Here is a 24,780-nt window from a genome sequence, read left to right as displayed (position 1 = left end):
ACATGGTATTGCTGTATGTGTTTTCACAGTTCAGGCAGAAGGAGGAGGCACAGGGTGTGGAACAGGGAATCACTCAGACTTCAGAGAAAAGCTGCCACTTAGTGTTCAGGATGAAATTCTGGGGTCAGTTTGCCATCAGCAGAATGGTAGGGGGTAATACATAGCAGGTTGTCTTGGTCACTCATGTGATCGCGCCTGCTGAAAAAAGTATGACAAGGAACATCTTCTATGTGGTGAAGTTTGCTCCAAGGAAAGAGGATCTGGTGCTCATGATGAGCTGTCATGAAACTTTCCAACTCTTTTCTTGCTCTGCTTTCATTCAAACTCATCTTTCAGCTTCTGTGCAGGAGTGAGCTCAGCTGGGGCAGCTGCATCTGCAAAATAAACAAATCTCAGGAAGATATCAGAGAAAAAAAGAGAAAATTACTATGTGCTTTTCAGTTACCAATCAGCTGAGCAGCCACAGAGAGAGATACATCCCTCATCTTGCAAATTGTTGAACACTCCTTGCTCCTGGTGTTCATCCCTTTTTCTAGGAAGAGGACAGGGCTTGCTTGTCTCTGTCTCTGCACTTGGGCCAGGACAGTCTTTTTCTCCCAGCAGTTCTTAGAAGCATAGTAATCTCTGCATCCCCTGCTCCTGTTCTTTCTCTGGGGAAGAATGGAACATTCCTTAGATTTTTGGTTGGGTCCCTTTCTTGCCTCCAACACATCACCAGAGATATTATTTGAAGTTATAGAGAAAAAACAGTTGAATTTCTCCCTTAAAATGTACTGGTTTTCAGCAAGTGTCAAGCAGCTGACAAACTTGTTCCAGGAGAAGAAACACCTTTCTCCAAACTCTGTGAGTGTCCATGTAACCTTCAGGAGACATGTCTGAATGCATGACTCTGTCCTGTATTACTTGGACAGCTGATTCTGTGTGGCAGCACACACATGGCCTTATTTCCTTCCCTTCCTTCAGTTTCAGGAATAAAGGTAACTTCTCACCTTCAACATATGCATTATTTAGATCCTTTGCCAAGCCCTGCTCTGTCTGGTAATTTTTCAATAAATTTTGTTTTTACTGTTTCTGTTCATCTCCTATTGTTGTCGGAAAACTGCTCTGATATTTAAGCTTTCATTGGTTCATTAATCCAGTCATTTGAGGTATTGACTTGGGAGTACTCAGTACTTCTAACCATGCATTTAGTTCCTCTTGGACTGACCAGGACTAACTAGTAAATGGGGAAAGGCAGTGTTTTTTTAGGAGAGCCTGTTGTTGCGATGAATGCGGCATGCTTCTGAGGTTGGGACTATGTTGTTCTCGTATTTCTGGCTTTCATGTTGCTTGCAGAATGACACTCCCAGGGCCATTAATTTCCCTGGAAGAGGCTGTAAGGGTGAGAATTCTTTTCTCTGATTTAGCCCACACAATACTGCATGCTGCTTCTAAATGGAAAGAAGAAAGACATGCACCACCTCCTCCTTTGGATGTATTCACTCCCTCTGGTTTTCACATTTCCAGTTTGCAAGGGATAGTTTTGTGCTAAATGAAGCTTTGCCTCCTCCTTCACCATTGTCACTTTTCATCTACAGGAGCATTGATGAAGGCAGTGTAACTTTTATGGGACAGAGAAAGGAGAAATCTGCAGAGCCTTCATAGATAAATAATGTACTGTGAAAGATGCTACTGTCTTGCAATTTGTCCCAGAGCCAGGAAGAATTTTTTTCACTGCTATTCACAGATTTAGTTTCAGACTTTGGTTTAGCAGCTGGATGTGAGGTGAGATCTTTGCTTCATCATCTGAGTTTTCACCTCTGTGGTCTCATAAGAGATTCTGAACACAGTTGGATGCCACAGTTACACTGTAGACTTCTGAGGACTGTAATGAAGCAGAAGAGTATTCCTTTGTTGGTGGGAGCTTTATCTAATGTAAATATGTGAAAATATGATCTTTAAAGTTAGCTATTTCTTGCTTGCAGCATCCTGTTGATTACAACTTAACTCAGAAGCAAACGTTTTTTGAGTGAAAGTTTATATTAAAACCCAAGAATGAATATCTTCAGGCCAAGTATCTGTAGAACACAGCAAAAAGCAGTACTGTTACAAGTAAATTTTGATTTGTTTTGAAACATTTTGTCCTCCTGTATCAAAGGAGGCATTCGATTATGCTTATGACACCCCTATGGACAGTGAGCTCATTCACAGGGTCTTTCGTTTTCTGCAGCTGTAGAGATCTCAAGAACTGAGATCTCCCTAACGTCCTCCCCACCTCTGGGGATCTGCTTCTTGACATTGCACGCTGAGGAGATGGACCTTGCTGAGTTCTTATCTTCAACCCATCTGCCTCTCTCAGGTGCTTGTACGCTTTCGTGTGTGCATTCTTACAAGCTTCCCCTCTGCATACGGTAAGTACAGTCTCATACCCCTCAGATATAGGTCCCTGGGGACAGGAGAAGCTGAGATGTCCTGTTGAAAATGGAGCAGAAAAGGTCATGACTGAGGCTCCATTCACTCCTTTGTCTCTGTCCACGTGATGCGAGTGATTTAAGACTTGCAAATACTGCAGCTATAGAGAGGACAGCTGAGGCCAAGGTCAGTTAGGGGCTGGGGTTGAGAATGATGTATAGAATCACACTTTATTTTCTGAATCTCCACTGTTCTGTGGGGATTTTGTTTTGTTTTGCCAAAACCCCACTGAAGAGGGCAACATTTCAGTTATCTTGATATTTCCTATAACTCAATTAATATAATACCATGTCTTTCCCAGCACAGACTGTGCTCCTGTAGCTCTGGAACCTCCAGCCTGTCTATAACATCCTCTCTTACATGCCTATATTGCACTACATTTTTTTTTTTTAACCTTGCCTGAAAGCATAGTTCATACTAAACCTCTGTATAGAGAACATGACTTACTCAAGAACACTGGTCCTTTAATACTGATAATGAAGTCTGCTACTTAAAATAGAATGCCATGCCAAGACAATTTGTGATTTCTAATGACTAACTACTCCCGGGCAAGTGCCGTGTGGGGACAGGGAATGGGAGTTTCGGTCAGTTCGTCATACATTGTTTCTGTTGCTCCTTCCTCTGCACATTCTTCCCCTGCTCTAGAGTGGGCTTTCTCTCATGGGAGACAGTTCTCCATGAACTTCTTCAATGAGTCTTTCCCACAGGCTGCAGTTCCTCTAGAACTGCTCCAGCGTGGGTCCCTTCCCCAAGGTGCAGTCCTTCTGGAATGGGCTGCTCCAGCACGGGTCCCACAGGGTCAGAGCCTCCTTTGGGTGCATCCACCTGCTCGGTGTGCAGTCCTCCATGGGCTACAGGTGGATCTCTGCTCCACAGTTAACCTCCATGGGCTGCAGGGGAACAGCCAGCCTCACCGCAGCCTTCACCACAGGCTGCAGGGGAATCTCTGCTCCCATACCTGCAGCAACTCCTTCCCCTCCTTCTTCACTGAACTTGATGTCTGCAGAGTTGTTTCTCTGGCATATTCTTACTCCTCTCTTCAGCTGCACTTGTGCGGGGTTTTCACCCCTATCTTAAACATGTTCTCACAGAGGCACTACCACCACTGCTGATGGGCTCAGCCTTGGCCAGCAGCAGGTTTGTGTTGGAGCTGGCTGGCATTGGCTCTATTTGACATGGGAGAAGCTTCTAGCAGCTTCTCACAGAATCCACCCCTGTAGCCTCCCCGCTACCAAAATATAGTCACACAAACCCAATACACAAGTTTGCTTTCACTTTCTGGCTTTCATTTGTTCTTATAATCTGAAGTGGGATCAGATGTCAGGAATGTTTGGAAGGTAGAAACTTTTGCTGTTGCATAGTTATTTGTATTATGTGACTTCTCCTCGTCTCCTGCATGCAATATTTTGGAAAATTCAAGAAATTGAAAATGACTACATTGAACTTCAGGATAGAAAAGTCCTGCTGTGGATCATTTTGCATGTTGTCTAAATATTCTGACTTTTTTTTTTATGTCACTTTTTATGTCTTTTAATTGCAAACCCCTGCTAATGAGGATTATTAACAGAAACACATCCTAGACTTCAATCTCCAAAAGCAAGGATGATACTGAAGTAATACTGGTCTGTAATTTAGGATTTGTGAGGCATCATCATGAGTAGTATCCTCCAAGTATTTGCATGATGGGATTGGTGCAAGTAAACAGACATATTTAGCTAAGAAACAGATTTGTTTCTGGTTAATTGTAGCAATGAACAGATGTATGTTAGAGAAAGAGGTAGTGGGTAGGTGACTCTTTATAATGCTGGAAATGTGCTTGGCTAATTGTGCAGCCACCTGTGGTTGTGCAGATGGCAATATCTGTACTGCATCTGTAATGTTCACCAAAGTCCTCCTATCCCTGGCAGAAGCAGTTGTAGCTTTCTCGAGCAGAACAGGAACAGCTTGAGCTGGTCTCACTTCTGGATTCAGAATTACCAGTCACCATCACTTTAAACTAGCTCTAACATATCACACCATACTTCAAGTCTTGCAGTGTCTTTGTAGATGTAACAGGCAACAGCAAAGGAACAGCTGAAATATTTAAACCAGAAGAAGCTGCTGAACCCAAATGAACAGAACTGACGCAGTATGGAGTAGTCAGTACTGACTGTGACATGAGACGTTTTGAGTCCTTTGTGTTTTCTCCTATCTTATGTATTTAGAAGAATGTGGAGGTTTATTAGATTTTATTTCAGAGGTAAGGAAAATCTATGTGATTTTATTTTGTAGGTTCCCTATTTTATACTTTTAAAGCCTTGATAGTTTTTGTCTTCTGCCAAAAAGCAGCATCATTCATAGCCATGTGACTGGCATCAGCTGACTCTGAACATACAAGCATATTGGATTACTTGATTTGATCTAGAAATGTGATTTTAATTTCTCTTGAATTCAGTGCTGATCTTTTTTTATTTTCAAAGGAAACAAGCCTATGTGATTAGAGCTTTAACTGAGTGATGCTTAAAATGTGCACCTTTTCCAAGTCCCATGTTTGCCTCCTCAGCTTCATTCTCTGCACTAACCCTTCAGCTGCAATTCTTTGCTTGTTATTTGTTTTCTAGGAAAACACAGGACACAAGCTGTTGGTGTGACAATGTTAGCCTGTTTTGTAATGCAAGGTAATGTTGAAATGCTGAACTGTGAGGAAGGCCACTTGGATGCTGGCAATATGAGCTACAGGGCAATCTCTGGAAGGACAGGACATGTAGTTGGTCCTTCACCCTTTGATGCATGGCAAATATTTGGATGGTGTAGAAATGCAGTTTAGAATTTCTTCTCTTCACCTTATGTGTAAGGGGTACTTCTAGGAGGTGACTATCATGTCCATATTGATCTTCAGAACAACAACACGTCAGAAAAAGGGACATGAAGATAGCTGGGAGATAGCGTGTGTGCCATATGGGGACAAGCTAAGGGACCTGGTGTTGTTCACCATGAAGAAATTAAGTCTTTGAGGGGAGCTAACAGAAGACCCTTGCTACCTGTGTGGACGTTATCGAGAAGATGAAGCCAGACTCTTCACAGTGATTCATGATGGGAAGATGAGAGACAAGAGACGTAGGTTGAAACAGGAAAGGTTGATGCTTGTTATAAAGGAGAAACTGTTTCCCCATGAAGGCAGTCAAGCAGTGGAGCAGGTTGTCCATAGATGATGTGTAGCCTCTCTGCTTGGAGGATTTCAAGAACTAACTGATAAATCCGTGATAACCTCATCTGATCTTAAAGCTAACCCTGGTTTGAGCTAAAACTCGGACTAGGGAACCCCTAAGGTGCCTTTCAGCCTGAATTATTTTATGGTTATGTGGTACTGTGAAATTTTTCCCTGGCACATTTTTTTTGAGTGAATTATGAATTTTGAGGCAGGACAATTTTGAGGTCTTAGCACAGGGAAAAAGGAAGTCACAGAAGAGCCACTATGGCTTCCTATTTTATGTCTGCAGTTTACAGGGCTTGCAGAACATAGACTTTTGATAGGTTCCCAGCCACAATAAAAATCACATGAATATAATTACTGAGGATTTATGAGAACACAGGACTGGAAGGGAGTGTAGGAGTTTCCTACCTTTGACCTCTGTTATTGAAGGCGACCATGACATATCTTGCCTTGTTAGAAAAATATCCTCTTATTTTAAAATCAGTTAACGTTTTACTGTTGATACAGCTGTGGCAAGACTGTTCCAGAATCTCTACTTTCCATTTGTTGGAAAACTTCTAATTTATAGCTTAAATTTATTCATGACCTGCTTTTGCAGGATGCCACTCTCCAGCCTTGTAGTTCCCCTTCTCGCAAGAGCGGTTTCTAATTTTGCTAGATGTTTACCTACAAGGGTGGGTTCCTCTGCTAATCTCTGTTGTCACAAATTTAATATGTAGTGCTTTACAGAAGTCGAGATGGATGAAAACTACTGTGTTTTCTCTAAGAAATCAGTTATTGGAAACCTTAGGCACAATATGCCCTTCCTTATTTTCTGAAACCCCAATGCTGTTGGAGTCAAACCCAGGTGCTGCTGAGTTGTACACAGCACAACAGAGAGAAGAAAAGCAAGAACAAATATTCCTGTAAACAATTAAAACAACGGGAGTGAATTCTCCAGGTACCTTGCACTTTCCTAACTTGGGCTATGTCCAAGATAAACTGTTATTTGCAAGAAAATAATGATCCAGGGATGATGGTACTGGAACTTTAAGCTTTACCATTTTTTCTAAAGTATAACAAAAGAAATAAGGCTTCCAATAAAACAAATCATATCTCCCAAAGGCAGTGGTGTCTATTCTGTGTGGTACTTGTTCCTGTTGTAGCTTCACATTGATCTCTGCCAAGTAGTCCTAAAGTTTGCTTTAATGGTCAGATCAGGTGGAGAAGATGGTCAGCTGTGCAAAGCAACAGTTCCAGGGGCAGAATGGGAAAAGCTTACACAGAAGTTGAGACCTTACTTTATCCTTAGCTCACGTACAAACTGACATGATAATATTGAGCTTATCTGGCTACTGTGGTTAAGTTCCTGTTAGGTACACAATCAGTGATTTCTGAGAAGTGTTAGTGAAGTTTTAGAGATGTCTTTAGCTCTAAAGAATCCTTTGACCTTTGATTTACTTTTTGACTGAATATTTCCCCCATCCACTGCAAATGCCTGAAAGAAGGCTGGATTCTCCCTTTATTGCAAAATACCACTGGAGTTAGTCAGAACCTGTGCCAGTTTGAGACTACATGCATATGCTTAACGCTGCTTTCAGAATTGCTGCAGGTTTTTTTTCCCAGCAAAATCCAACACCACTGAGAGAAGTAAATTTTCCCCTGCATTTGTTGTTGTTGTAGAACAGAGAACCTTGGATATTTTTACTTCCAGGAAAATGTGTTTTTTTGATACAAACCTGGACATATAATTGGAAATATTTTCCTGGAAAACCTAAATTTTCATTTATAAACAAGAAAATTTCAACAAAAAATGCAATAGCAACTCTGCACCCCCTCTATTCTCTGGAATAACCAGCAGTTATGAGGTTATGGAGGGCATGGAAGGCCAGGTTGTATGGGGCTTTAAGCAATCTGATCTGCTGGAAGTTGTCCCCGCACATGGCAGGGGGTTTGGAACGGATGATGTTTAAGGTCCCTTCTAATCCAAACCATTCTATGATTCTGGGGAGGAAGGAAGAGAAGGGCTGGATGGAGGCTTGTCCCTTTGACTGCCTCTGTGTACTGTGCATTGTGCATGTTGTGTGATGTGGTTGTGGCCACACAGCTCAGAGACAAATGCCACCGTTCCCAGGATGTTGAATAGCTTCTACCATGACACAGAGGTGAAGGAGGTGCTGCCTTGCCTGTGTCCTACTACATGTTTGGGTGATGATGTTGTATGGGGTAGTGGGGATAGTAGTGGTGGGTCTGCAACCCCCTGCAAGCCCCAAAGATCCTACCAATGAGGATGCAGTTGATTCAGGACTTTATGCTGGTGACTTCAGAGTAGCTACCATGATGTGACAACCACAACAAAACACTTGTGTGGGCTGTACTCCGTGTTTCTAATAGGAATAGAACTGAAAATTATGATGCCTTAAAATTTTGCTGTTTTTTTTTCTCCGGGAGCCATCTTTAACTAAAGTTTAATGAGCTCCCACCAGTAGGCACAAGTAGGAGTAAAACACTCACACAGCCCACTATACCAATTAGTTTGAACAAGGTGACAATGAGGGCATTTTTCATTAAGATTTTCATGAAAACACTTCAGATATGTTTTCTCACAGATTCTGAGATAAGATAATCAAATTGTGCAATGGAAAATAAATCTGAGAGTCTATAATCTATACAGCATTTGGTGTCCTCTTTGTTTTCTAGCAAAATAATGGGTTTTAGGGTTGTTAATATCAAAATAGTGGCCTTGGTGGATTGGTAACAAAATTATTCTGTGCTTGAAGGGGCAGAAAAAATCCTCTTTAGGAAGGAGTTTCTTTTGCACTTAGCTAAGTAGTGTTACAGAATGTTAAAGTAGTGATTAGTGTTTAAACCTTAAACTGACATTAACAAAAATAAAAAAAAAAAACAAACACATACATGGTGTATATGTTGTAGGAAGCTATTTAAAAACTGAAGTAGAAGATCTAGCCAACAACAATGATGATTTTTTAAATGTCACCCTACATAAATATTTGAATGTGTTTATGAAAACATGCATGTGTCTGTGGGTGTGTGTGACAAAGAGAGAGCACTTCCTAAAAACAAAACTTTTGAATGATGAGGAATCTCTAGGAGTTGTATGTTCTTATGTGTAAACAGCAAGTGTAAACCTGGTTTCTAAAGAAAAAGCCAGGATGCTTGCAGTATGCACAAGTTGCATCCCATTTATATACATTTTGATGGCACATAGATTGTAAATATTCTTTTTCATGCTCTATTACCAGTCTCATTTTATGTCTTAGTCTGGCAGGCTAGTCTTAATATCACAGTATGTATGTACTAGTATCACAGAAGTTATATTATCAGGCAATTTGGTGCAATAGGAGAAGAGCTGTACAATGAAACACTGGATGCCAAAGACCTGCTATTCACCCTATATGTTCTTCAAAGTGCAGAGGTTATTTCGGACTAGTTCCCACCTGTTTCCATGGTCTGCATGTCCATAGGGAGCTGGAGAACATTGGGTGCACTCTTAAAGCACACCTTCCACTTTAGTTTCATCAGTAACCCAGTTTATCTGCTCTATGACAAATCTACGTTGTAGTGAAAACAAAGAAATCGGACTGACCTGGAGATTCATTACATGAACTATCTTCTGATTAAAACTAAAATGTTCACACAAACTCACACTTTGAAGCGTCTATTCAGGTTCATTCAAGCCCCACAGAAATTAATGCCTAGGTCTTTGCAGGATCCAGTGTCTGCCAAAAGAAGACCAGTCCTTTCTACTAATACTCATTTACTTGTTTTTCAGTAGTAAATATGATATCTCCATACCGCATTACTAAAAGTTGCACTGGTAAAATACTTTATGATTAGTAAAAGTGAAGGGCCCATTGCAATCACTTGGATAAAACATGAATGTAAATATTCTGTCTAATTAAGCTCATGATCTTATTCACAATAAGACAGAAATAATTTTTGAGCTGTAGACTACTGAAGCCCAATTTTGGAATGGATTTGCTTCATTCAGGTGAGTGACTTGGTAACTGAGTCATACTAACTTTTTTTTTAATCTTTCATCTGTCTTTGCATCTTTTTAATCTCATCCTTTATGACCATCATTTCTAGGACTCTTGTTGTGGATGCATAACTGACTGCGTTTGATAATAAAAATTAGCTGAGAGGTTTAAGAGCTGTTAGAGTGGATCTGTGAATATTCCTCCTGTTTCTTTTGAGCTTTCTTGTTTTTTAAAACTTTTAGGAACACAGTGTTCAGTGATGAGTCCATTACTTACGTAAGTGTGGTTGAATTTGATTGGTGGGTTTCTAAATCCTCCATGTTATAGAAAAACTGGCTAAACACAGTGTGCCTGTTTCTTCTCATGGCTTTGCTTTATGATTAACCCATGTATAATTGAAAATAGTGTTCACCTGCATTCACCTATTTTTAACTTGTACTGGTATTACTTTGACATCAAGCCTTTGACTCGTAAAAAAAAAAAAGGTAAAACTGCTGGGTTGAGATAAAGACGCTTTAATGGTACAGCAAAAGAGAAAACAAAATCAACAATAATAAAAGAAAATGCAAAGAGCATAATGCACAGTGCAATTGCACCACCTGGAAACCAATGCCTCACCTGCTTCTGAGCAGTAGATCCCTCTGTTCATGTACTGAGCATGACGTCACATGGTATTGAATACTCCTTTGGACAGTTTGGGTCAGCTGTCCTGGGTGTTTTGCCTCCTAACTTTTTGTGCACTCCCTGCCTTCTTGTTGTCAGGCCAATATGAGAAACTAAACAAAACGGACTGTCTCCCAGCTGAACCCAGGACAACAGAGCTTTTGAAACTCTGATTACGTTATGACTCACGTAACCACAGAATGGTTGAGACTGGAAGGCACCTCTGGAGGTTATCTGGTGTAACCCCTCCCGCTCAAGCAGAGCCACACAGAGCTGGTTGCCCAAGGCTATGTTTAGAAGGCTTTTAAATATCTATGAAGAGGAAAACTGCACTATCTCTCTGGGTAACTTGTCCAATGTTCAGTCACCCTCACGGTATAAAGGTGTTTGCTGATGTACAGAGGTAAGCTCCCTTTCCTCCTGAAAACATGTGGGACTTTTCCCATAATTGCATCTTGCATGCACTTCCTTGCTTATGTGCAAATGTTTGAGGCGAACCCTCACTGAAGCCCTGTTTTGTTGATTTTTATCTTCTTTTTTTCACATCACCTCAGGCCCTTTACTTGTCAGCCCTGTCTGTCACTCCCTCACAGGGCTGCTGGGAACTCTTTCTTTCCCCTGTTATTTCTAGTTTAGAGCTGTTCTTACTGGATCAGGCATCCTGCTGGCAAAGAGCTCTATGCCCCAACTAGTGAGGTGGATCCCATCTTTCACAAGCAGATAATGGTCCTCAAACAGAGTTCCAAGGCAGCAGAAGTCAAAACTCTTTGCCAACATCAGCTATGCAAACATTTGTTGACGCGTAATATCAGTCCCTGTTCTTCACACTCTTTCTCTTACTGGCAGGATCAAGGAAAACATCAGGAATCCCATCCCCCTGACTATTGTTCCCACAGCTCTGTAGTCAGGTTAGACTACTGTTAGTGCCTTTGTAGAAGAAAAACAGGGTTGGACAAATTCTGAGAGTCTTTCCACAATATCTCAGATCCCAGTTTTGGCAAGTAGCAAATTGCTCTAGATGACAGGTCAGCTCAGCAGATGGGCCCTCTGTCCCCTACAGCAGAGATTTACCTACAGTATCACTTGCCACTCTCACCTGGTGCTCCTGAATGTCTCTAGATCCGTTGGCCCACATATTTCACCTGAAATCACAGCTGACTCCTCCTTAGTTATGAAGGACATGAACTTTGAGCCTTCAGGTGGTGGAGCAGAAGCCTTCCTCTTGATGTCAGAAGTCACCAGCTTTCAGCCTTCATCTACCTCAGAGTTTGCACTTACTGTCCTGTTAGGGATAGACTCTACCAGTGTCTGCTGCGAATTTTGGGTCTGGGGCTCCTGAAGCCACAAGGTCTCTGAGATGATCCTGTCTACCTCTCTCATAATTTCTGATGCTGACTCTTTCCCCTAGCTCCTCCACTTGGTGGCACAGCTCTGCAACACCACCACACTGGGAAAGACCATTTCTCCTAGCCTTAGGGAGAGGTGTCAGGCACTCCTCGCAGCCAAAAGCTTCCAGGGCTGTGTCCACTACCCAAAGCTCTGTCTAGGTTGGCACCTCCACCATGGTATTTGTCAGCTTTAATACATCTTGGACATATATTTAAAATAAAATAACTTGTGTTCACTAAGTTTGCCTGGTATATACTTCATGCATTTGTTGGCAGAGTATACACTACTGCAAAAGTAATTGTATGCCAGCAACGATTCCAAAAGAAAATATAAATGAAATAAACCAAAATATGGGTAAAATGAGTTAAATATAGTTATTTCACTCCAATCTGTTTTTACAGGCAGTTATTTCCTTCTTTAACTGGCAGAGATCATGAAAGGATTCTCCTTGTTGTGTTAGCATTGTACCTGAATTTTGATGTTTACTTCAGGACCTGTACACCAAAAAAGAGTATTCAGCTGCACAAGCCCAAACCTTTCTGACTTGTTGTGAGAACTCAGTGTCTTGAGTGCTTGGAAACCCTTTCACACAGATATGTTGCTTCCTCTTTGCTTGAACAGCACCAGTAAGAACCAAGGAATACGTAGATTTTAGCAGCCCATTGCATGTTCTTACGTTTTGCCACTAAGTCAATAAGTGGGGTGGTTTTAGTTGTGTCTTGTGTCAAGCTTAGTGCATAAAGAGTCAATTTCACAACTCATGCTGACTAAGCCTTTGCCAAAGTCCGTCTCTGCCTGATCTCACTATTCCAGCAAAGAAAGAAGAATCCTGTCTGTGGTACTGACATCTTCACTGACAATAAAATGAAGCCACAGTTGAGATTTCAGATTCTTATTCAGGTGCTGACTGCATGGTTGACTGCTGTTCTACTATCCATTCCTCTCACTATAACTTGAGACCTAAAAATTACCAGGCTGGGGGTGAAATTTCTCTCTTGCTTTTGTTAGATCGCATAAAAGGCCTAAAATTTGAAATCCAGCTGAGACTGCTTTTAGAGTTCCCTTACAACTCTGGATTTGGAATAGATGAATCTTAGGAGAGGGAAAAATTCTCCAGAGGGCAGCTCTTGCAGGTTGCTACAACTGAGACAAATCTTGAGGGATGCTGATGGTATATTAGAAGACTTCTGAGTATCTAGAGTAACTCCTGCAGAGATGGCCCAATGCTCTCTACAGTCTTCACTTCTCTGGGGCTGTAAAATTCATGTTTTTTACCTCTAAGAGGTCTTTCGCAAGAGATGAAGAGAACTGACAGTGGGTGACATAATTTTTATTTCTGCTGGCATGTGCCTTCCTTCTGCACATGAAAGGACACACGAGCTTGACTGTAGATACACAGTACATCCAAGCACATGTAGAAGCAAGGGGTTTTGCAGAAAGATGTCAGACTGTAAGAGATTCCTTTGGAAGACAAGTACAGAAGATTAAAGAAAGCAAGAACAAGCCTAACTCTGGGCTTCTGCATATGAGGAAATAAGAATTATCTGTTCATACTGCATTTAGGATAATTATGCCATGATCCTTGTTGGAAACTGTCAGTTCTACTGGGGTGTGAACAATGACTCTTCCATATACCTATATACCTGTTGTCTGGCAACAGATTCCAGCTCTTCATTTCAGTAACAGCCTTACCAATATTTTCAGTTCAGGATGATCTTTCAGTGAATACCATGTTCTTTCTCTGACTGATCAAGGACAGGAAGTTGCCTTATCCAGGACATCTTTGGCAGAGCTTCTAATTTTCTCCAGTTACCAGTAAGTACAGTGAAAGTACAGTAAATAAAATGAAATCAAGACGGACCAAATCGACAGACAACAGTGGAGGCTCCTTTCTCTTTTCTTGTGTTACAACATGCTTCAGAAGTAATGACTATGGAAATAGTTAAACAAAAAAGGGACTATGATAAAGAAATCTATTCTAACTGTTTTTCTTTCTTTCAAGAATTCAAGGCAAGATAATTGTTTTATCTTCAGTGTCCAAACATAGGACTGAAGCCAAAAAGATTTGGCAATCAGGAAAGGGTCTTCCAGTTCTGCTATGGTAATTTAAAATCTTATTTTAAATAAAAAGGTGATTTGTCTTTTTCCTGTTTTTTTGATTTGATGGATTTTCCTTTTTCCTTTCATGGTTGTAATTTATGTGATGGCCTGTTCCCTAACTTCACAACTCACTGATACGGATTAGTTGATGTGGTGAAATGAATACCAAGTCATGTTAAAAAAGTTGCATTGGGGATGAAACTATGGGAAATAACTTTTGGGAATAATGCTGTATCACAAAGAGATGAGGAGGAAAGTGTTTTTAACACAGAGAATGACTGTGAGTTGTCCTCTCTGGCATTTCCTTTGCCTTACAGCTCTGCTACTTCAAGCGTCAGCATTTCTGCAGTTAAACACATCTCACCATTTTATGGCATCTTCTAGTTGCACATCTTCAAGCATGTTTACAGATAATGCATGGTTTCAAAGATATGAGGCTCTGGATGATAAATGATAATCACCTGCCTTGGGTGCATTTTCTGTAGAAACGTAAAGGCAGTGAGAATGACTTTGTTCTTTTTCCAACATTGTCGTCAATAACATCGGCCAGATTTGTCCAATGAGAAATTAAGGGGGAGAATCTGCTTTAGAAAAAGTGTTTAAAAGGCAAGAAGAGAAGATTCGTTGGGTGAAAAATAGAGGTGGAGAAATAGACATGTGAACAGCCAAGATTCTGGACACTTTTGTACCATTTGGATTGTGGGTGACGCTTGCTGAGAAAGAAGATAACTGGTGAATTTCTGACCGTAGTATGAACATAAACGGTAGCTTGATGAAAGAGAATGGGAGGGTTTCAGATTAAGTGGCAATAATATAGTGTGTGAACAGACTGTAGAGAGCCTTTGAAGTCTCCACTACCTGCCCATGGCTGCAGATTCCTGCAGATTTCCCAGGCCATGCCCTGTTGTTACCAAAGGAAGGTCCTATGCCAGAGAAAGTAGGAGGGAGAGGAGAGGTTTTGAATGTGTGGTTTAACCCTGGACAACAGACAATTTTTTTATTTTTTAAGTATCACTTAATAAGACCTAAAGATTTTCAGGGAAGCCTTATACTAAATTAACAGTAATATGATAAATGTAACTGTTTATTCTCTAGTCTCACTGTTCCTTGGGTTGGGGCTGGCCCAATGTTTCTGGCTAGTGACACAGTGTTTGTCTTTCATCTGGTCTCCTTAGCAAACAACTGTGCTTTCCCCCTTTGCTTCCTGGAAAGCTGATTGATGCTCCTTTCTGCATGCACTTCAGGATTGCAACCACCTGGAGGTAGGAAGTGAGGAGCTTGCTTCAAAGAGCTTATCAATTCCCTTTTGAATGTCTACAAAAATGAAAACACATTTTCACCAGATCTCTTGGATAGCTTTCTTATTTTTCTCTGGCCCATTAAGTTAGACCAGGGAATGTTCTAAAATCCTAGTAAGTATGCAATAGTTATGCCAGGGTACAGATCCTTCATAATTTTTCTAATATTAGTATATATCACTGTTAATGAGCTATAGGTTCTGTTCAGTGTTCTTCTCCTTTGCCTGCTATTCCATGAAGAGTTGTAAGCAAATGAAAAAACGCAAAACATGTTGGATGTGGTTATTGTTATTTTTTTTCATGGAGTCTGTCCCACTTGACCTTAGAAACTCAAAACCCCAATATACTGGCTGAAGGATACTTGCTTCTTGAACAAATAATGTCTGGAGATACTTATTAAAGAGTTATGATAAATCTTCCCCATCCATTAGAAAATTTTCATAAAAAGCAGAATCAAAATCTCTGAATAAATGCATTTTAAAAGTAATTATTCACTGCTAAATATTTGTGTGCACGTGCACATACATGCTTGCACACACACACACTACAAAAGCAGCTCATTGCATTAAGAAATAAATTACTATTTCTAATTACTTTCTACTAGTGAATTACTTCTAATTATTACATTGAGTAATAAATTACTACTTCTAATTATGCTGTGGGTACAGTCAAAGTAGTTTGAAATGCAATTTGCATGGTTGTTTACATCACAAGCATATTTGAGTAATTGTGCTCCCTTAATTATATAGAATGGTCGATGTTAAATAACATAACACGTTTTGCAGCTTCATCTGCAGTGTCATTTGTTTACCATTTGTTGTGGCTGGGTTTCAGAGAATTGGGGAATAGACACTTTGTGTCACCAGGGAATAGCTATTTTTATTTGAAGCCTACAAGCACTGCTGAGTATCTATGATTTGACAGGCATTTCTGGGATTGTGTACTGTGTTTTTAAACTTAAATTGCAGCTCTAGCTTCTCAGCCTAAGCAAATCTGAACCACTTGGAGACACTGACCAAATCCTGTTGCCCTTAATCAGTCTCATTTCCTACTCCCCAGACTTTCTGACATCATCTGTCAGCACATGGATCTTCAGTAGCTCTGGTGCAGGAAGGGGGTACTCTCACCTCAGCTTAATTTTTTCACCCAATTCACGTGAACATCTTTAATGATCCATACAATTTCTGTCCAGAAAGAAGCCCATTAGGAGCTTACTGCAGGTAGGATTGCAGCCAGGAATTCCCAGCAAAAGCTGTATTAGCTTTCCAGATAGTGTCTGTGGGTTTGGTGCATATCCCTCAGCTCTCCAGGACCTTCTGAACTTGGGTGTTATAGATCTTAATTTCTTCCTCTGTATAAGTTCACAGGAGTGTGCTGGAACTTAGTACTTACAGAACTTCGCCTTTTCCTGTCATGCATACATATTTTCTGTTGTCCCCGATTTTCTGTCTCAATTTATAACAATACTCCACAATATTAGAATTGATTGTAGGGGTACAGAAATGTGTCCCAGCTGAGGTGGACAGTCTACCATCAAGCAAATGCAAAAAAGCCAGGAAAAAATAAACTACACAGACTGAAAAATAATATTGCTTGTTATTTACAATATTTTTATAAATTATTTACAATATATTTATAAATATTGTTATTTACAATATTTTCCCTCTCTGATGTCCTCAGAGAGGGAAAGAATACATGAAATTTTGGACAGTAAGAAAAAAATGCTGTTAAACATACTTTTTCAAAGTTTTATGTGAGGCGCTAGTGGGATGTAAAGTTAAAGAGCTGGGAAGTTCACTTACCAACTACGTACACAATAGATTTGGAAGAGTGAGTTTTGCTAGCTGAGGAATATCCTTGGGGCTGGTAAAAGCAACCCCCAGCTGACACAAGGGTTTATTGTTCCAGGTAGATTCAGTAGTATAATGTGAAATGATTTTGGGGTAAACCACTATGGCTGCTTTGGTGGGAAGGCAGCTTTAAAGCAGAAAACAGCACTGAAGTGAGGATTGCTAGAAAATGAACTATAGATCCCCCACTTCACATGATATAAAAACTGGCATGTGCTGAGGATTGTGAGAGGGCTGACACTGTCAAACATCATGTTTGATAACTTTGGGGAGTGAAACTAAAGCCTTCATCTTAAAGGAATCACCTCAACAGTCAAAGATCAAATTCAAGTATTAAGAAGATTTGTTGTCTTTTCTTGCCTCTGAGAGGAGCTGTTTCTGACTTTCCTAGGGTTGGTGAGCATTCAGAACATGATTTTCCCTGAAAATGGCTCTAATCTTAGAGCCAGACTCTTAGAGCCACAGAGTATGCAAGACTGGGTTCTGCGTGGGCTCTTTGCTTAGTTTGTAGCACTGTAACAGCGCTGTAATGGAGAAAGAAGTGAAATGATATTAACAACCTGCCTTGCTAAATTACTGTTTTGTTCTGCCTTTTATACCCCATGGGACTCAAATTCTAATCAAGGTGTTTGACTCTGTTTCCCAGGAAGCCAGGATGGAGAGTAAAGTAGTTGGTTATAAGATTGTGACGATTGTACTCCCAAGTGGGGAATGGAGAGCTGTAATTCTGCTAATTATCATAACTAATTAGCTGCATTCAGAAATGAAAAATCAGAAGGGCTAGATCATCAACTCCAATTGTTAATAATGGGTTATTGAATTGCAGTACATGAGACCAGAGGGACTGCTATTACCACCAGTGATGAGCCCAAGATGTGTTCTCAACACCATGAAATAATTCAGCCCTAGATTTTCAGAGTGCTTTTATGGAGTGAAAGTACTCGCCATTCCTGGAGTGCAGAAAGACCATGGACTCAGCCATCAAACCTGGACCTCAGAAAAGAGTACAGGCACTCGTGCATGGAGAGAGTTCTCTCTGCCCCCAGCATGAGCTCTGCTGGCTCCAGGGGATTCAGACAAGCTATGCATCTGGCCCTGTCTCCTAGCATCTTCCTGGGAGTGAGGATATGTTTCTGCAGGACAGAGCTGTGCTGTGAGTTAGGAATGGGCAAACTGGAAGTGATCTTGGTGTAAATCTGGGCCTGAATTAATTAGCCCAGCTGATTAGCTTCTTTGGATCATTATGCTGCACTGGCTGTTACCAAATCTGGTGTATGAACTGTGCAGGTATGCCCATTAGGCCAAATTCTTAGAGTCATTTTAAGTACCTCCTGTTGTTGAGCAGCATGAGATGAATGCCTAAAAAGGGAAAATCAGGAGATACAAAAAAAGCAGGACACAGTCCCATCTGTGAGCTCCCCGAAATCTGAAACAGTAGAAAAGTATACATGCTATATTTTGATAGAATAACCACTTGGATTCAAGTGGCAATCTGAGCTGAGACAATCCCATTTTGGCTTGAATAATTTTAGTATGGCTCTACTTGAGATAAACTAAAATCTTATTAGCCCAGCTGTGAATGCTAATGTGGCCATTTCAAGAGAAATTCCAGCTCAAGGGAAAGGTCTTTTAATGAGATCCACACAACACAGCTGGACTTGATGGTGAGAGGGGTTTGAGAATAGGAACTTCTGACTGATATATCCAGTATTTGTCTCGGTTATTGACAGGACATCTCTAATTATGTCATGTTATATGTGGATTTCAGAAGAGTACTGGAAGATTTTAAGGTATCACAGATGTCATGATTGAGAGGTAGCTTAGCAAACTACATACCTTTTACATCTACCTGTTCAAGAGCAAGAAAGTTCCACTGTCACAGGGATGCACTTCAATGGGAGAACATAGAGAATGGTAAGAGGCTGTAGCACTCTGAAAACCTTTTTTGCTGAGGTTGGCCATAATTCTGATTTCACATTAATAATTTGTTATAAGGTAGAACAGAGGTTCACACAACAGTTATTTTAAAAATCCAAATATATGCTTTTTCCGTGGTTTTATTTGTGGAATATTTGACTACTGTTGATGATGGATCACTCATTAATCAAAACAATATGGCTATGAACCGCCCCCGGACTAAGGTTTAATCTCTGGAACATTAGGAAAAATGAGTAGTCATTGTAATTAAGTAAATGGAGTTTCATAAGTTATTATGTTGACCTGAGATTATAATGAGGCATACTTAGATCCCTCAGAGCTTTATCCTAAAATTTCTCACTGGCTGGTGTGTCTGCACTCACTGCTGTTAAGATCTACTCTGTTTTCTCTTTCTGCCATTCTCATCCTTACTCTACCATTGCCTAGAATTGAATTATGGTGTTGCATAATTCCTAGCCTCATGGTGTGCTGAAATAGGGGCCATATGTGTAACTATACTTTTACATAAAAAGACAGTGTTAGAAGTGTCAGCCAGGCCTTTAATGTCATTTCCTTAATCCTGAGCAGCTGTTGTTGGAGATACAGGGTTAGAGAACAAAAATGATGCACTTCAAACACAGTCCCGTGCTCTGTGCCAGAATAGCCCTTGGTTGTCACTACAGAGTGATCAGACCCATGCTGCAGGAATCATTCAAGCTTCAGACTGGTAATCACTGGGCATTCCGTGATTTCTCAGTAGAGCGCAGCAGGTGTAACTGAGTAGGAGGATGCTCCAGGGTTGTGCCGTACTGGCATTTGTGAATTGAGTGTGAGATTTGAGCACCTTCAGTCTCACAATGAATTTACTGGTGGCCCAAGGCCTGGTCCAAGACACCTGATTTTGGTTGGAAAAAGAGGTAAAGAGAATAAAAGCAGGAAGCGTAAGGATTTAGAAATCTGTGCTTGGATCTATGCGGCAGTTACCATTGCTACCACTGCAGCAGGAATCTCGCACTGGGCTGTGCTGTGCTTGTTTATTACTGCACCCTGTTAATGTGGCACCTGCTGTGCTTGTTTATTACTGCACCCTGTTAATGTGGCACCTTTCAGCAGTGACTTTTGAAAAAAAGATGCACAGGTAATATTCATCTTATTTGGGCCACAGGAAATGATGAAAAGGGCGAAATTCAACAATTACCATAAGCATGAGCACAACCTATATTCAGTATCAAATACTTGGAATTATTGGAATTTACTAAGTTGTTTAAGTTTGCAAAAATATTACATAGGTCATGTTTGCCTGAGGTCTCTTGGCCATACAGGGACTCTGCTTTTCCACCCTGGAAATGCTTCTGCCAGCCATTCCACATTAAAAACAGAGACATTAAGAACTAATTTAACATATGTAGCCTGACAACCTCCATGTCTTACCTACGGATGTGTCTGGATGAGAAATCTTTCTTCCTGACTGATAGAAAATCATAGGATCATGGAATCATAGAATCACTAGGTTGTGAGGGACCCACTGGGTCATCGATTCCAACCATTCCTAACACTCCCTAAACCATGCCCCTCAGCACCTCATCCACCTGTCCCTTGAATACCTCCAGGGAAGGTGACTCAACCACCTCCCTGGGCAGCCTGCTCCAATGCCCAGTGACCCTTTCCGTGAAATTTTTTTTCCTGATGTCCAGCCTGAACCTCCCCTGGCAGAGCTTGAGGCCATTCCCTCTTGTCCTGTCTGTCCCCTGTCACTTGGGAGAAAAGGCCAGCTCCCTCCTCTCTACAACCTCCTTTCAGGTAGTTGTAGAGAGCAATAAGGTCTCCCCTCAGCCTCCTCCAGGCTAAACAACCCCAGCTCTCTCAGCCGCTTCTCATAAGACTTGTTCTCCAGCCCCCTCACCAGCTTTGTTGCTCTTCTCTGGACACGCTCCAGAGCCTCAACATCCTTCTTGTGGTGAGGGGCCCAGAACTGAACACAGTACTCAAGGTGCGGTCTCACCAGTGCCAAGTACAGAGAGAGAATAACCTCCCTGGACCTGCTGGTCACACTGTTTCTGATACAAGCCAAGATGCCATGGGCCTTCTTGGCCACCTGGGCACGTTGCTGGCTCATGTTCAGTCAACTGCCAACCAACACCCCCAGGTCCTTCTCCTCTAGGCAGCTTTCTAGCCAGACTTTCCTTAGTCTGTAGCACTGCATAGGGTTATTGTGCCCCAAGTGGAGGACCCGGCATTTGGCCTTGTTAAACCTCATGCCATTGGTCTCGGCCCAGCCGTACAGCCTGTTCAGGTCCCTTTGCAGAGCCTCCCTACCCTCAGCTTAGTGTCATTTGCAAACTTGCTAAGGGTGCACTCAATGCCTTCATCCAGGTCATTGATAAAGACATTGAACAGGGCTGGAACCAGTACCGAGCCCCGGGGAGCCCCACTTGTAACTGGCCTCCAGCTGGAGTTAACTCCATTGACCACCACTCTCTGGGCCCAGCTCCTTCAACTCAGGAGAGTGTGTGCCTGTCCAGGCCAGAGGCTGACAGTTTCTGAAGCAGAATGCTGTGAGAAACTGTGTCAAAGGCTTTAGTGAAGTCCGAGAAGACTGCATCCACAGCCTTTCCCTCACCCAGTAGTTGAGTCACTTTGTCATAGAAGGTGAAAATATCCTAGTGTGTCACACTATACTGTGCTCATATACGTCTTTGGTGTTTTACAGAGATGTGAGGCTCTATAGAGGGTGAAGCTGTTGTTATAGAGTTGAATTCTACTTAGAATCCCTTCTAAGTTCAAAAGATCAATGAAGTTCACCCTCTTGATCCTTAGAGTTGCCAGGTTTTGGTCCCTACAGGGGAACTGCAATGGTTCAGTAAGATACCTCTGTTAGGTTTTGTAAAGGTGAAATCCTGACCCTCTGGATCCAAAGGCAGTGAGAGAGCTCTGATGCTACCCATGATGCCTGCAGGCCACCTGCAAATAGGAACCCTTCTGACAGCCTCAAGTCTATTTCACCTTGAACCCAAAACTGTGCCAGCCTGGGGCCCTGCAATGGGACAAGTGTGCTGAGAAAAGAGATAAGGTGCTCTGTGGGATCTGGGGAGAAGTAAAGCAGGAATTCTTGGATGATGGGACTATGAGGCACTTCCTCAGCTGAGCCTACTCTCTGCCATCTTGCTCTCCCCCACTCACCCTACAAGCCCAACATGTTTGGTCAGGATTTGCAACTAAATGCAAGAGGGGTGACTGTGAGGGTCCGGCTAAGTGTATTCCTCGCTGAGGGGATTGCCTGGCCTTCCACAAAACACGCCCATACTGTCCTCCGTGATGCAGATGTGAAGCTGGCTGGAATATTTCTTTCATGGCACACAGGAAAGGTCACATCGCTCCTGTTTTGTTTCATCCTGTCCAGCTGCATATTGCATTGTGGTATGTGTTGAACAGTGTGGTGCTGTGACCTGTGTTGGTCTTCTTAAGCAAGTATCCCTGCATGGAATGCAAGCATGTGCTAGGAAGAGAGAAACCAGGGTCATGGCTCTAGCAGACAGCAGTAGAAGTAAGAGCAAAGAAGTGTTAAAGATTTGAGGATGTCACTGTTAAAATACAGAAGAAAAAGCTGATGCCTGCACAGGAAAGCAAAATCAGCCAGCAACTGGGAGGAAGCTGGCAAAGTTGTGTTTCTGCTGGTGGTGTTTGTGCTAGTCCTGGGTAACCATCTGCTGAGCTGTCAGACCTGACTTGTTTTTTTTTTTTTTGTTTGAATTTTATATTATTTGTTTTTCTGTTCTTTTGAAATTACTTTACAGAAGGAAATAAAATCATCTTGCTGCTTCAAAAGAAAAACATCTGAAAAATAATTTGGGCTGCACATGGCTATCATCCTTCCAGGGGTCCTGGCTGCCCAGCATGAATGCGGCTGCAGCACAACCCCTTGACCTCCCTCCCTATCTATGACTGTCTGCCAAGCTCAAATTAAAGGATCCAGGGACCAACAAGCTGTGTCTATTCTTGTATTTCCCTGGATCCTGGTATGTTTTGGATCTTCTCTATGTGGATCAGCAAGCTTCTGTTACTCTGACTTCATTACTTTTGCATGGACTGCTATTGTTTCTTTTTAAAGGTGTTTCTGTCTTGCTGTTTGCAAGGATATAATCAAACCCTCATATTTAATGTGAAGCATCCTACTGTTTACTTTGGTTGATATGAATGTGCCACCACATCACAAGCATGGAAAGACAGAAGCAACTTAGTGAGCCAGTTTTGAACTTAAAAAGCTGCATCTGATAAAAGTAGGAGGGCAGAGGCAGAAAGGTTGGTGTGGAAAAATCCTGTAAATAGATCAGGTAGTACGGATAGCCCACAGAGATCCTATTGCTTTCATGGGGTGATGAAACTGGCAGGTACACAAGATGTAGAAGAATCAAACACTGCGTCGTCTCGAAGAGCAGAAACCTTTCCTAAGCAATTTCTCTCTGGATGCTGTTAACAAGTTTTGTCATATTTGTTAGCTCAATACGATTTTAGCAGGTATCTGTCAGTCACCACCCCGTGCCTTGGAAATACAGCTGTATTGCAACTGCTGTGGTGCTTTGCAGGTTAGCAGCTGGGCATTAATCACACACAGAGAATTAATGCAACAAAATAGAAGTCAATTTTGTCCAATGTGAAAAGAAAGAATGCAAGATTAAATAATATAATTCAAAAGCACAGCCCACACGTTCCCTACTTGAGCTGCTAATAATGGTTCAAATGACTGAAACTGAAGTAATTATTAAAATGTAATTAGTTTACACTGTTGGCACATTGTGTTTGTTTTTGGCACCTCTCTTGGCTTGAAGCATTTTCAGCACACCAGTCATACAAAAGCCTGGCGTTATTAAGACATGGAGCTGATACTCTGGGAACCTGGGTTCGTCTCTGCCTATATGATAAAATTCCTGTGTGACTTTGATCGGTCTTATCAATTCTCTGTACCTCACTTCCTTGTCAGTAGAAGAGATATGAGACAGAAATACATCCTTTGTCTGGCTGCTTGCTTTATCTAAACTAAAAGCCCTCTAGGTTACGGATTGTTTTTTAATGTGTTCATACAGTGCAAGATAATGAGGCCTTGATCTTGTTTGGACAACAGAGTGCAAACTGCTAGACCACTGTGTTGATATATCAATCCAGAGAGAATTTTTTTCATGCTGCTCCTTGCATGATAGAGGAAGAATTTTGAAATAGTTTTTAACTATTAACACTGATATTATGATGTGAGGTATTCCTTAGAAGAGGAATAAAAGAGTGGGAGGAGGCTTTTAGATGCCTACCAGAAAATTTCTTAATGATCTTTGTGAGGAAATAGTGCCTTGGAATACAATAACAAAAAGCTCATTGTTTTCCCACTGCATTACATTTGTATTACATTAAGATCCAGAACTGAAGGAAAGGAGTTGAAAACATCTCCCCTGAAGACTGTGATTGATGCATGCAGCTGTTTTGACACAGATACCATTTGCAGTTCACTTGGGCACATTTTGGTCCCTGTGCAAAGACAGTGCACAGCCATTCCACCTACAGCAGTCACCCAGCAGCCTTGCTTTAGGGAAAGGGCTTACAGTGCGTGCTTCAGTGTCCTGGATTTCAGCAGGGCTTTAAGCACATGCCCGAAGTTAGCAGTGTGGTTAAGCTTCCTTCCTGGACAAAGGCAGTTTCACTGTCCTGAGTTTTATATAGTGTTTGGCTTCCCTTTTAATGAGAGGCACAGCGATGCTCTGCTGGTCCAGTTATGGCAAAGGCCTTGCTCTATGTCTACACAGTCAGCTGCAACCCTGGCAGCACTTATAATAGTTAAGAAAGTGGGGTTGGAGTGGCACTTTGAGCAAAAACCTTGTCTATGCCCAGTTTGCTTAATTACTAAATCCCTCTCCAGCATAATTTTAATATGCACCAGCTAGCAGTTCCCAGAC

At 41.5% G+C, this 24,780-nt stretch overlaps 1 long non-coding RNA gene across 1 annotated transcript in view; it reads right to left on the bottom strand.

Moving 5' to 3' along the window:
• Positions 1-280: 280 nt before the first annotated feature.
• LOC128851424 (uncharacterized) overlaps positions 281-24,780 on the bottom strand; it is an 85,867-nt gene continuing 61,367 nt past the window's right edge. The window contains exon 3 of the long non-coding RNA XR_008448802.1: positions 281-374. This is a non-coding gene — a long non-coding RNA (uncharacterized LOC128851424). The remainder of the gene's footprint in view (positions 375-24,780) is intronic.

Source organism: Cuculus canorus, chromosome 2, assembly GCF_017976375.1.
Source record: "Cuculus canorus isolate bCucCan1 chromosome 2, bCucCan1.pri, whole genome shotgun sequence".
In the NCBI taxonomy this organism is placed as follows: domain Eukaryota; kingdom Metazoa; phylum Chordata; class Aves; order Cuculiformes; family Cuculidae; genus Cuculus; species Cuculus canorus.
Note: the sequence above shows the minus strand (reverse complement) of the source record. Positions and strands in the feature narration are given on the sequence as shown.